The sequence below is a fragment of the Armigeres subalbatus genome, chromosome 3 (assembly GCF_024139115.2).
Source record: "Armigeres subalbatus isolate Guangzhou_Male chromosome 3, GZ_Asu_2, whole genome shotgun sequence".
Lineage (NCBI taxonomy): Eukaryota > Metazoa > Arthropoda > Insecta > Diptera > Culicidae > Armigeres > Armigeres subalbatus.
In genome coordinates, this window is record NC_085141.1 from 311,262,679 (window position 1) to 311,275,148 (window position 12,470).

The window sequence follows — 12,470 nt, forward strand, 5'->3', positions numbered from 1 at the left end:
AGAACATCGAATCATGGAGGGCCTATTGTAGCTTGTAAAAATAATAAATGCAATCGTATCGGCTTAATGAACCTGCTGGGATGTTTTGCGCTAAACAGATACATCGTTCAGGTCTTGGTTGATCGGGTAGATCGCGCGTTCTGAACTCCATGCTGGTTTGAAGAACCAATCCAATCCTTGAAATCTTTTCGGTTCATTTGACCTGCTGGGTTGTTTAGCGATGCACGTATACATCACGTATACTTGGTTGATCGGGTAGATCGCATCTTTTGAACTCCCAGGCATTTTGAAAAACCAAAAAGGTCTTTAGTATCTAATAACCATTCTATCAGCTCAATGGACCTGCTGGGATGTTTAGCAATGTACGGATACATCGTTCAGGACTTGGTTGATCGGGTTGAACGCATGTTTTGAACTCCAGGACGTTTTGGATAATCAAAAAGAATACATCGTACAGGACCTGGTTGATCGGGTAGATCGTATCCCGGGCGTTTTGGAGAATCTAAAAGGTCTGTAGTAGCTAGAAAACATAATAAGTGAAATTCTATCGGCTCAATGGGCCTGCTGGAATGTTTAGCGATATAAAGCACGGATACATCGTTCAGGGCTTGGTTGATCTGGTAGATCGTATGTTCTGAACTTCAGGACGTTTTGGATACCCTGGAATAGGTTACGTTAATTCAAAACTCATTTTTGGACATATAACTCAGCCTAAAACATTTTGTTTCTAGACATATTTTCTGATGCTCTCGAGGGTATGTACTCCAGAACAGTTTGGACGGCCTAGGACATCCGAAAAAAATATATCAACACCTTTTAAGTTCTTTCTATACTAGTTTAGGAAAAACCCAAATCTGTACGTTAAATCAATGTAAAAAAAACGTCCTGGAAGGGTTAAATAGGTTTTGAAGGTGTACGACCGTACGGCACACTATTTTACTATATTACACACTATATTACACACATTACACGCTCACATCCACACATACGGTCTATATAGATTAAAAGAAATTTTTGCATATTGACAAAGCTTCTGAGTTGTCGACCAAGTGTAACTAAGTAAGACGGGAGGGCTGTATGACCCAAGTATACCAAAATAAACTATTTTTTCATGTGATGTAAAAATGAGATTTTAGGGGAACAATTAGATACTTCCAATGCGGAACTGGGACCAATCTGGGTGCTAAGTAGTACAGCAAATTTGCTCCTGCGGGAGTTGATAGTAACCAACAATGCCATGGGGGTCATACACTAATTACGTAAGCACTTATGGGGGGATGGGGGGTCGGCCGTTTTCTTACGCTCCATATAAATCAAAATTGATTTGTATGGGAAAAGTCTTACATGGGGGGAGGGGGGGTTGAAAAACCCAGAAAAATTGCTTACGTAATTAGTGTACGGCCCCAAGAACAGTGATAGTAATAAACAGGGCGGAAGCGAATCAACGGAGAATGCCCAAAACACCACGTGAAATGCATTATCGGTGACGCGAACGCACAGGTCAGGAAGGATAGAGTTTTTTCGCCCAGTCATTGGAAAGGAGAACCTCCACGCAACTACCAATGACAACGGCCTGAGGCTAGTCAATTTTGCCGCAGCCAGAGAAATGGCTATCTGTAGCATCTATTTTGCACGCAAGAATATTCGAAAGCACACCTGGAAACACCCAAATGACGATACGTGTTCTCAAATGGATCATGTTTTGGTGGCATTCCTCAGACGTTATTGACATGAGGATCTTTGGAGGCTCAAATATCGACTCTGACCACTAGTAGGGGCGAAAGATCCAAAATGCACCTCTTAAGCTTTCTAGATGTTTTCGCTCATATAAAAAAGAATACCCAACTATTTCAAGGTATGGGTGCAAAATTTACAAACCCAGTTACATTTCACAATGATCTTTTCATGACTTTTTAACGCATTTAGTTTTTTTTAAATAGGCCTGTGGCAAAACGCTAGAATGGTGGTGTAAAATTACTCAATTGCATGTAAAATGATGGTGAACGCATGGTTGTTTGTTTTTTTCTTAATGGACTGAACTACAATTTTACGGGTGTGGTGTAAGAATAGCAATTCGTTAAATTTGAGTGAATTTGAAGTGATTTTGCCACATTTTTCCAATGGAGCTCAATAAGGGATAACTAATTATGAATTGTAATGGTAATATTCGTTCATAAATGTGCTACAACAGTTTATATCAGTGATTTTATAAGTGAAGCCATTTTGCCCCAGGGGTGGATTATGCACTGTTCTCCCCTGGAAGATTCGCGCAAGGCTGTACAGCATATTGCGGAAATGGCCGGCAGATTGACTGTGGGCTAGTCTCTGATTTGACGTGTGTGGAGATCAACTGCACTCACCGTTCCGAGCATTTTGATCAATGTGGTAAATAAGAAGACAAGAATCCTCATCATCAGCACCTTCTTGTTCACCACATTGCACAGTGGCTATAATCATGTTTTTATTGCGTTTAATTAATATAGTACCTTTATTATGCGATTTAGAGTAAAAATGTATTCCAGGAATTTTATCAGTAAGTTGATGCGTTTCTTTAGAGGTGTTCAGCTTGATGATCAATCCCTCTATTAGTGAGATGAAAAAAAATCCATTCCATTTTTCGTGTCTTAACGAAAGTTGTTGGAAAACTTTGTCAATGACGCCAAGTTCATAATTTCATTATTTTTGGAGGTATGTCATGTTTTATGCCGAAAACCCCTTAAAATGTTTTTTTTTCCTTAAATCTTTTTTGTTATCATTTTTACATTTTTTGCTTGTTCTATGAAGTTCTGGATAATATTAAAATACGCCATTTGGAGACTGATGCGAGGATTTTTGATTTTTTAGGCATATTTGATATATCTGCAACTTGACAAGGGGCAGACAATCTTATACGTATTTCAAGTAATTGACTATGATTTAATACCTGAACTGTCGAGTTGTAAGCGGATGTAAGGTATGTATATCAAAAGCATCATGCCAGGTTGTTTTGATCAAAACTTATACTGATCATAACTCATACAAATATACTCTCACTGGTATGCAGAATATTATAAACCTTTATTTTTTGCACAAAAAATTTAGTTCCAAGGAGTTGATGAAACAATGCACCATGCATCTCAATATGCCTTTATGCTTATGCAGGGATCGTAATCCTCCCTCATTCGCACGAGCAGAGGATGTTCATTGCTCACTCACGCAGATACGCAGATTTTCGCCGAGAAATCATTTTGCGGGAAAGTAAGAAAGGTCTGATGAGAGATAACAATTCCAAAACTTCAGCACATCGATATTTATCGTAACCTTTCATTCTGGCAAATTAGTAGGGAAAGTCTTCTGTGACCTCCAAGTGCTTAAGAGACGGTCCTCCGGGAGATCCGGTTCATTCGTAAATGTGGTCCGTTGGTCCGTTTGGACCGTTGTATGGATTGTCACCAGGGGTGCGAATTCTCAATCTCAGTGACTGAAATTTGTTGGATATTGATACCATTCCCTCTTCACACTCACTTCCTAGCAGTGAAAACTGAAAATGGTTAGCAGCAACAATCAAAGATAAAGTAAACAAAAGACCTCTCTTCTCATTGCACACGCAGCCTGCACTGACAGTCTATTCAGTTCACTCGCTGCTGTGTGAATGCGACGGCCCTATATAAATGCATGGGTGAATACTATCACTTGAAAGACAATGACAGGAAATTTGTGCCGAATGATCATCAGCTTCAGCCCGCTGCTGGCAAACCGAGTTTGCTAAGCTACTCCTGCTTTGTCGTTCTGACTGAAAGGCACCGTCATAGGCAAAGAGGAGCAGAGAAAAATACAAAACAAAAGAATCACACTCAGCAGGCATTGTTGATAAATTGCACCACTGATTGTCACACTTTGAGCAACCCCCCTCCCCCCCTCTAAGAGTTACGTAATTTATGGATGCTCCCTAGGGTCGAACATAAAATTATCACTCTGACCGAGTTCTTGGACTGCACTGCCGAATATACCAACATAACTTCTTCAAATATTTCTTCCGAAATTTCTTCGAAAATTGTATTGCTTCAGAAATTCTTTCGGAAATTTCTCTAGGGATTCCTCAACCGAGTCCTTAATTTTTTTTGAATTTCTTCGTAAATACCTACGGAAATTATTTCAGGAAAATCTTCCGAAATGCTTTCAGAAGGAATCCTTCGGGATTTTTTTTATGATTTTCATTGGAATCTGCTTTCGGAATTCCCTCGAACTTTTTCAAGAAATTGCTTAAGTAATTATATATTTTAGAAGTATCTTAATGAAATTCTTCCAGTAATTCCTTAAGAAGCCCTTCGGAAACTCTAGGGAGAAAATCTTGGTATTTCTTTCAAATATCTTTAGAACTTGGGAGTCTCCAGCAGCCTTGCGAGCAAAGGCGTAGGATTGCCAATCCGGAGATAGTGAGTTCGATTCTTGGTCCGGTCTAGGATGTTTTCGGGTTGGAAACATTCTCGACACCCTGTATCCATTGTACTTGCCACACAAGATACATATGTCGTATTCGTTTTTAAAAAGTTCCAACCTAGGTTGGAACCAGTTCCAACCTAAGTGCTGTCAAAGTGTTTTTTTATTCGCTCAGGTTGGAACTAGATTCGCACTAGTTCCAACCCCAAAGCTGTCCAATACAACCAATACAACTGTACTACAACTGTCAAAACCACGTGGGTGGGTGAGACTGGGCGGAATAAACAAGCAGAAGGGAGAAACGAAACTGTCTGTTTATTAAAATAAAATGTGCGTTGAAAATCTTTTTTCCTGGAATTTTGTGATATTTGTTATTGTAGTTTAAAATGAAATCAATCCGGTACTGTTGTCTAGATTCAGTTTTAAAAATAATTGTTAGGGAAGTTATGTATTCATAAGTCCATTCAGGTTTTCCTCACAGATAATGTCCTAAATTAGGTCGGTGGTTGGAATTATGTAGTTTGGGAATTCCCCTTGAAACCCGTTCACAAAATCCGCTAAGAATTGTCAGAAAAATATATTTGAGGAATACCGAATAGAATTATTTCTTATGCAGAATTTCTTTTGAAATTCTTCCAAAAACTCTTTCGTGCGTTTCAGAATTTTCTTCGGGAATTCTGCCAGAAATTCTTTCAGTAATTCTTTCTTGAATTTTTGGCGATATCTTTCAGGCATTCCTCCATATTTTTTCCAAGGGATCCTTTCGAGATGAATTCCTTTGAAAATTCTTCTAGGAATATCTTTGAATACTGTTCCAGGATTTTCTCTGGAAGTTGCTCCAGGAATAAATTCCTACAATATAATTTCTTCAGGAAATCCTTCTAGAATACAGGAACTTACTCGAAGTATCCTTCAGGAATTGCTCCGCAAGTTTCGTACATTCCCCCGGAAGTACCTTGAGCAATTCCTCCGGGAGATTCTTGAAAAATGAAAATGCAAAATCCGGCGGAAAATTTTCCCGAGGTGTGAGGTTACCTTTATCAGGAGAGGTAGCAAGGAAAAAATTGGAATAAACATGGGCACGGGATTATTGAATATAATTAAATAGGGGAACTGTTCCGATCTCCATCTCACTGAACATATATTCATCTCATCGGGAAACAAAGAAATGCAGCACCAATTTCGTCGCTTTTTTTTGTCAACATGCGTGCTCACTGCTGAGAAAAATCACAAAAATAATAAACAATCCAAATTCCTTTCCATTGCTTTGTTTTTGATGTGATGAATATCGGAGCCATGAGATGAATTCCAGGAGCAGTTTCTTTGTTTATATCCACCCAAAAGTAAATTCCACTATCCGCAAAAATCAGTTCACGCACTTAAACATATTTATTTATCATGATCTGATTAGTCAACGCCAACGTACTGCCAGTGCATTGGATGTCCTGGTACATATGTTTCGAATCAAAACAAACACGATGCTACGCACACCAACATATCCAACTAGTTAATTTGTGGGCGCAGTAGCGCCCGTGGCAAGTTTTGAGTTTTTTTTTCAAAAAATCACAATTTTCAACGTCTGTTGTCTGTGATTTTTTTTTTCATAAAATGCTGTGTCTGGTTGTCTAAGGTTCTCCCTGGTTTTGTTTTCTGCATCTGATAGTAAAAAAGAATCGAAGTGTCAAATATTTTATTTTTTGTGAGAATTTCCCGCGTACTGCGTCTGGTTGGCTAGTCACCGGACAGACAAACAGGGCTATTATATTTATGATGATGACAGATGGAACTGAAAATGTTTTTTTTATTCAGGGTTCGGGTTGGCACTGACCCAGGTTTAAAAACCAATTCGACAATACTCATGCAATGGCGGGCATAGAAAAACTCTCAATTAATAACTGAGGAAATGCTAATAGAATACTAAGTTGAAAAGCAGGTCAAGTTCCAGTTCGAATGTAGAGCCATTTAAGAAGAAGAAGAAAAAGAAGAATACGAAGAAGAAGAAGATCTTTAAAACTTTACTATGAGGATTTGTAGAAGAAGTTTGAAAGGAATTTCGGAGAAATTTACGAAGGAATCCCTGGACGAATGTCAAAAGAAATTCCTTGTGCAATTCTACTGCACACACTTAATTTTTTTCGCCGAGATCTCAGCATTTTTTGATTATTTTCCCGAGGTGGGCACCACCGAGTTTCAGCAAACATGATTTTTGCCGAGATCTCAGTAAAAGTGACGTTTCAGTTGCCGAGGTACAGCAAATATTTTGCTGAGAATCAGTAATAAACGAAATTTTCTGCCGAAGTTCAGTTTTAAAATTTACTGAGCTACAGCGGTGCCCAATTTTGCCGAGCTCGAAATAGAAAAAGTTAGTGTGCAGTAAATTCCTGGATAGGAGTTTCCAAAAGAATTTCTGAAGGATTTACTAAAATCATATCCCGAAGAAATTCCTAAAAAAAATCCGAGAGATTTCTCATAAAGGAATTTCGGAAGGTATTCCTAAAACAATTTCTGTATGTATTCCTGAGGAAATTTCAAAAGGAGTTTTCTAAGGTATTTCTAATAGAAAGGAATTTCTAATAGAATTTTCGAAAAAAAAAAAATTTTTTCAAATGTCGTAAGGGGATTTTTTTTTTCTTAGAACTCTTTCAATGAATTTCCAAAGGAATATCTGGTTTAATCGCCAAAGTTTTTTTTGCGGAGAACTTTCTGGAGAAATCTCTGGAGGAAGTTCCGTAAGAAGTCTTGAAGGAATGTCCAAGGAAATTCTTGGAGAAATTTAAGAATGTTGGAAATACGCTAAGGAGTTCCTTTAAAAATTTCGTTTGGAATTCGTTCGGAAATCCCTAAAGAAATTCCCGAAATTTTGTCCTATAATTGTGGAAAACATTATTGGTGGAAGTTCCAGATGGTATCCGAAGAAGTTCCTGAAATAATTTTCGAAAGAGTTCCTGTAGGAATTTCTGGAATATATCTTGAAATTATCTGGAAATTCGTGGAGGTATTTCCAAAAAAAAATATTTAAGATATTTACAAAAAAACAGTTCCCAAGGTACCGCCATCGGGGGTGACAATGGGTCTGGGGGGTGAGAATGGGTCCTCGCTCTCACCAGCAGCCTGAAGGTCGTAGAGCAAAATCGTTCAAAAAGGAGTCTTATGTTTTAGTCTTCTTGCCGTCAGATACATTCAATCCATTCTACAAGCATTCTAAGTAGTTGAGACAGTGACCTATTCTCACCCCCATTTGACCCATTGTCACCCCCGACGACGGTATTTTTAAGAGCATCCGAAGAATCGTGAACAGTAGTAACACCCGGTTTTGACTCTAGAATAGCTTGCTAGAAAACCCCTAAAACGTGGCGATTACAATCTATCCATTATCATATTTACTTCGGATATTCTCAAGTATTCCAGGGGCAAGAATCATGATGAATAACGAACCCGTCTAATGCTCCCCATCCATATGTGCAACATTACTGTGGAGACTTTTGGCAGTGGGCTGCTGTGATGCTTTCGCGATTTGACAGCCCACCTCAGTTTTTCATCGTTTCGTTGTGTGCGCGTTTTCCCTTTTCGACTGTTCGTTCCATTGATTGGGTGGCTGGCTGAGTGGCCCGTCCCCACACACACACACACAGCTCGCGCATTTTGGACAAAAAGTCACTCAAGTCCTATCGCGATTTCTGCTGGCTGCTGCTTGGTCGCTGGCTTCTCACTCTCGTTACCGTCGGTGTCAAGTTCGGTAGAAGGTTGAACGCTGCTTGGCAGTGGCCGTCGTCGGTCGGTTTTGAACCAGAGAAAAGTGCAGAAGAATAAAAAGCAGCAGCTTAGAGGCTGCCCTCTGTGTGTTTCCAATTGTGCGAAGCTAAAATCTACAAATTTATGGTGAGTGCTTGATTTTTGGGACGCCTTGTCGAGTGAATCGGACAGTGCTTGTGCCAGACGGCGGAATACGGCCAACGGAATGTGGATTACGGCCTAGACGGTTGCGGATTAGTGGAAAATTGGAATACCTTTGCCCGAAAGCTGGTATGTGGAATTTGTGTGAAAGTTATGAAATTGGAAGAAAAAGTTTTTTTTCCTCTGCCTCTAGGATCTCAGTTGATGATGGGGTTGGTTTTTGGGTTGCCGGGGGGTGGTGGCTACGCTTTGTGTGCACTGGGAGCTGGTGGGTGAGAAGCTGCGAAAAGTGGAGTGAGAGTGAGTGGAACTTGAAAATTTTATGAGCGATCTGGAGAGAATTGGGTGATGCTGAGTGTGGTGTTTGTGTCAGAAGGTGCAAGTGTTGCTGGTCTGAACAGTTGTTAGTACGTTGTTTCGTTGTATGGTTTATGAATGTTATGAAATTAATTTGGTTTCTAGTAGGTATTTGATGGAATAGGCGTATGTACAGAATACAAAGTAGTATCTTACTACTTTGATTAGATTAAATAGTCGAGGTATTAATAAGTTTGCGCCCTACAAAAAAACTTGACAGTGAATGATAATTGGTAAAACCACCGCAGTGTCGTTTGTGATGAATAATTAAATTATTTATTTTATTATTATTATTTTACAAATTACGGTAAACTTCTCCTTACTCGATATTGAAACGATCATGGTTTGGATTTTAAAATTGATCAGAGACCACGACTAAAATCGATGCTCTAAAATATAGAAAAAAAAACCAGAATAATCCATCTAGCGGTGATGGTGCTTTTCTCGTGAAACACATAAAAAGTAACAAGAAAAGCACATTCAGAGAGGTAAAATTGCACTTTAGGGAGATAGATTCAGTTATTTCCATCAATTCATATTCATTTGCGTTCATTTGAATGCATTGGAGCAGCTTTCGAAAAAAAAAATTTGATTTTGAATAATTTGGGAGAAATAGGGAAAAAATTAATGTTTTTCTACGTTGACAAAAAGAAACGACGAATTTGGAGCCGTATTTCTTTGTTTAGCGATGAGATGGATATATGTACAGTGAGATGGAAATCGGAACATTTCCCCTACCAATTCTAAACGAGAGTTATTGCAGATTTACTAGAAGCATAGCCTCAAAAACGGATTAATTACAAAGCAACAAGCAAAGAAAAAAATGACACATTGTGTGCAGTAATTAATAGTCAAAATCAAAATTTAGATAAAGATTCCGCTCCTCAGAGAAAGCCAGTAAAGAAAAGGAGTTCCCTGTAGCGATAGCTTCCTTGTTACGGTCCATTTCCATGTTCATTAGCCAATCCAACTCCATCTAGAAGTCCCCGTATCCCATTTGTGATGCCATTTTCTTAACAACTCAGTTCTTGAGGTTTTGCGGATAGGAATCCTACGTCTCTACGGTTAAAGCGCTTGTTGTCCTCCTCCAGACCGCTTCCAGTGATATGGTCCGGTACACGATTGCGACTTTCATACTCGAATTCGCTTTATGGATCTTGTAATGGATAGTCCTTCAACCAGGTTCCAACGCACCATCTGTTAATTGATTTCAAGGCGGCACTGGTATTCACGGCATTTTTAAAGGATCTGCCGTACTGTAAAGATCTGGTCGGTTGTCGAGCGGCCGTCAACGAAGTCGGTTTGATAACTTCCCACGAACTCATTCACTAATGGTGACAGACGACGGAAGATGATCTGGGATATCATTTTTGGGCGGCATTGAGGATGGTGATCGCTCGAAAGTTCTCACACTCCATGTTGATGCTTTTCTTCTAGAAGGGGGATATAACCCTTTCCTTTCACTCCTCCGGTAGCTGTTCAGTTTCCCAGATTCTGACTATCAGTTTGTGCAGGCAAATGGCTAGCTTTTCCGGGCCAATCTTGATGAGCTCAGCTCCGATACCATCCTTAGTAGCTAGCTATTGGATGGCATCCTTAACTTCCCTCAAGGTGGGGGTTGGTTGGCTTCCATCGTCCGCTGAACTGACGTAGTCATCTCCTCCGCTGCCTTGACTTTCACTGCCTGTACTTTCAGCGCCATTTAAATGTTTCTGGAGTGCTGCTTCCACCTTTCGATCACCACACGTTCGTCCGTCAAGATGCTCCCATCCTTATCCCGGCACATTTCGGCTCGCGGCACGAAGCCTTTGCGGAATGCGTTGAGCTTCTGATAGAACTTGCGTGTTTCTTGAGAACGGCACAGCTGTTCCATCTCCTCGCACTCCGCTTCTTCTAGGTGACGTTTCTTCTCCAAAAAAAGGCGGGTCTGCTGCCTTCGCTTCAGTCTATAACATTCCAAGTTCTGCCGGGTACCTTGCTGGAGCGCTTTCGCCCGCGCTGCGTCCTTCTCCTCCAGAATCTGTCTGCATATTTCGTCGAACTAATCGTTTCGTCGACTTCGTCCCACATTACCGACGTTGTACTCCGCTGCGTCGTTAATGTATTCCAGCAGTCCTCAAGAGGAACCCAGTCGAGCTCACCCTCTTCCGGTAACGCTGCCTAGAGATGCGTATGCAGTGGCGATATCAGGTTGCTTCAGTCGCTCTAGGTCGTACCGAGGCGGTCGTCGGTACCGAACATTGTTGATGACGGATAGTTTTGGGCGCAGTTTAACCATCACCAGATAGTAGTCAGAGTCGATGCTAGCGCCACGATATATCCTGACGTCGATAATGTCGGAGAAGTGCCGTCCATCAATCAGAACGTGGTCGATTTGTGATTCTGTCTGCAGTGGTGATCTCCAGGTGTACCGATACGGGATGCTGTGTTTGAAGCAGGTTCTGCGAATGGTCATATTCTTAGAGGCGGCGAAATTAATTAGTCGTTGGCCATTTTCGTTCATCAGCCGGTGAGCGCTGAACTTTCCAATAGTCGGTCTAAATTCCTCCTTTTGGCCAACCTGAACGTTAAAATCTCCTATGATAATTTTGACGTCGTGGCTTGGGCAGCTGTCGTACTCACGTTCCAGCTGCGCGTAGAATGTGTCCTTATCATCATCAGTGCTTCCGGAGTGTGGGCTATGGACGTTGATTATGCTGAAGTTGGAGAGCCGGCCTTTGATCCTCAACCTGCACATTCTTTCATTGATCGGCCACCACCCGATCACGCGCCTTTGCATATCGCCCATCACTATGAAAGCTGTTCCCAGCTCGTGTGTGTTGCCGCAGCTCTGGTAGATGGTATGATTACCTCTAAACGTTCGCACCATTGATCCCTTCCAACAAACCTCTTGCAGAGCTACGATGCCGAATCCATGGTCCTTGAGCACATTGGCGAGTATGCGTGTGCTCCCGATGAAGTTGAGAGATTTGCAGTTCCACGAACCGAGTTTCCAATCGCTAGTCCCTTTTCGTCGCAGTGGTCTTCGCCGATGGTTCCGGTCCGTACTCTCTTGTTGATTGTTCGTTGCGTATGTTTTTTAAAGGCTAAATTTCCGGAGGACCATTCCTCCTTATTCCCGGTGGACCATGGTGCACAGTTTCACTTAGAGTCCCTTGCTGGCACTCGGACGATGATCAGCCGCCCCTAACATGGAGAACAGACGCTGTTGTGAGCCGATCCTGACAAGGAGAACAGACGCTCAGTAAGATTTGCACCTCAGGAGAGGAGCAAACCCCCCTTCCCTGTCAGCATACGACCATAGTTCCCACCGGGGTTGGTTACCCGATCTTCCTTAAGGTTGCTCGTATCTCGGCCAGCACCACGAGGAGGTAGGGATAGGAGTTGCTGGGTAAGAGGCTAAGGACCACGAGATGGGGTCTATTTTATTCTTTCAGGTACGCGAAGCACCAATGGTACGCTTTACCCAGCATTTGCAGTGCCAGTTCATCACATGAAGATCTGATATTCCTTGCCGTTAGAAGCCTTTTCAATAGCCTCCCTTTGTACTTAATAAGATGAAGAAGGGACCTCTGCAAGTAGTGTCGTTTTAAGAAGTGTCCGGTATTGGGAGGTATCCGGCACTGGGGGATCTCCCCCTAAATAGTTAATAATCCGCATCACGAAACGATCTTTCACATACGGGGCGATTTCTATGGTAATTTCCATACAAACTTCAAACTGCTCGTACTCAGTTAAATTATAACCAATTCAGTTGAAAATTTAGGAGGTTCACCAAAACAGCAAATGAAACGTTATCG

At 41.2% G+C, this 12,470-nt stretch overlaps 1 protein-coding gene across 9 annotated transcripts in view; it reads left to right on the forward strand.

The window, feature by feature from the left end:
* Nucleotides 1-8,077: 8,077 nt before the first annotated feature.
* The window catches only part of LOC134225267 (transcriptional activator protein Pur-beta), a 73,385-nt gene continuing 68,992 nt past the window's right edge, over nt 8,078-12,470 (forward strand). For 5 of the 9 annotated variants that reach the window (XM_062705197.1, XM_062705196.1, XM_062705195.1 and 2 more), the window contains exon 1: nt 8,078-8,442. The gene's annotated coding sequence lies outside the window, so the exon portion shown is untranslated. The remainder of the gene's footprint in view (nt 8,443-12,470) is intronic. The other 4 variants (XM_062705198.1, XM_062705201.1, XM_062705207.1 and 1 more) reach the window with 2 other exon arrangements.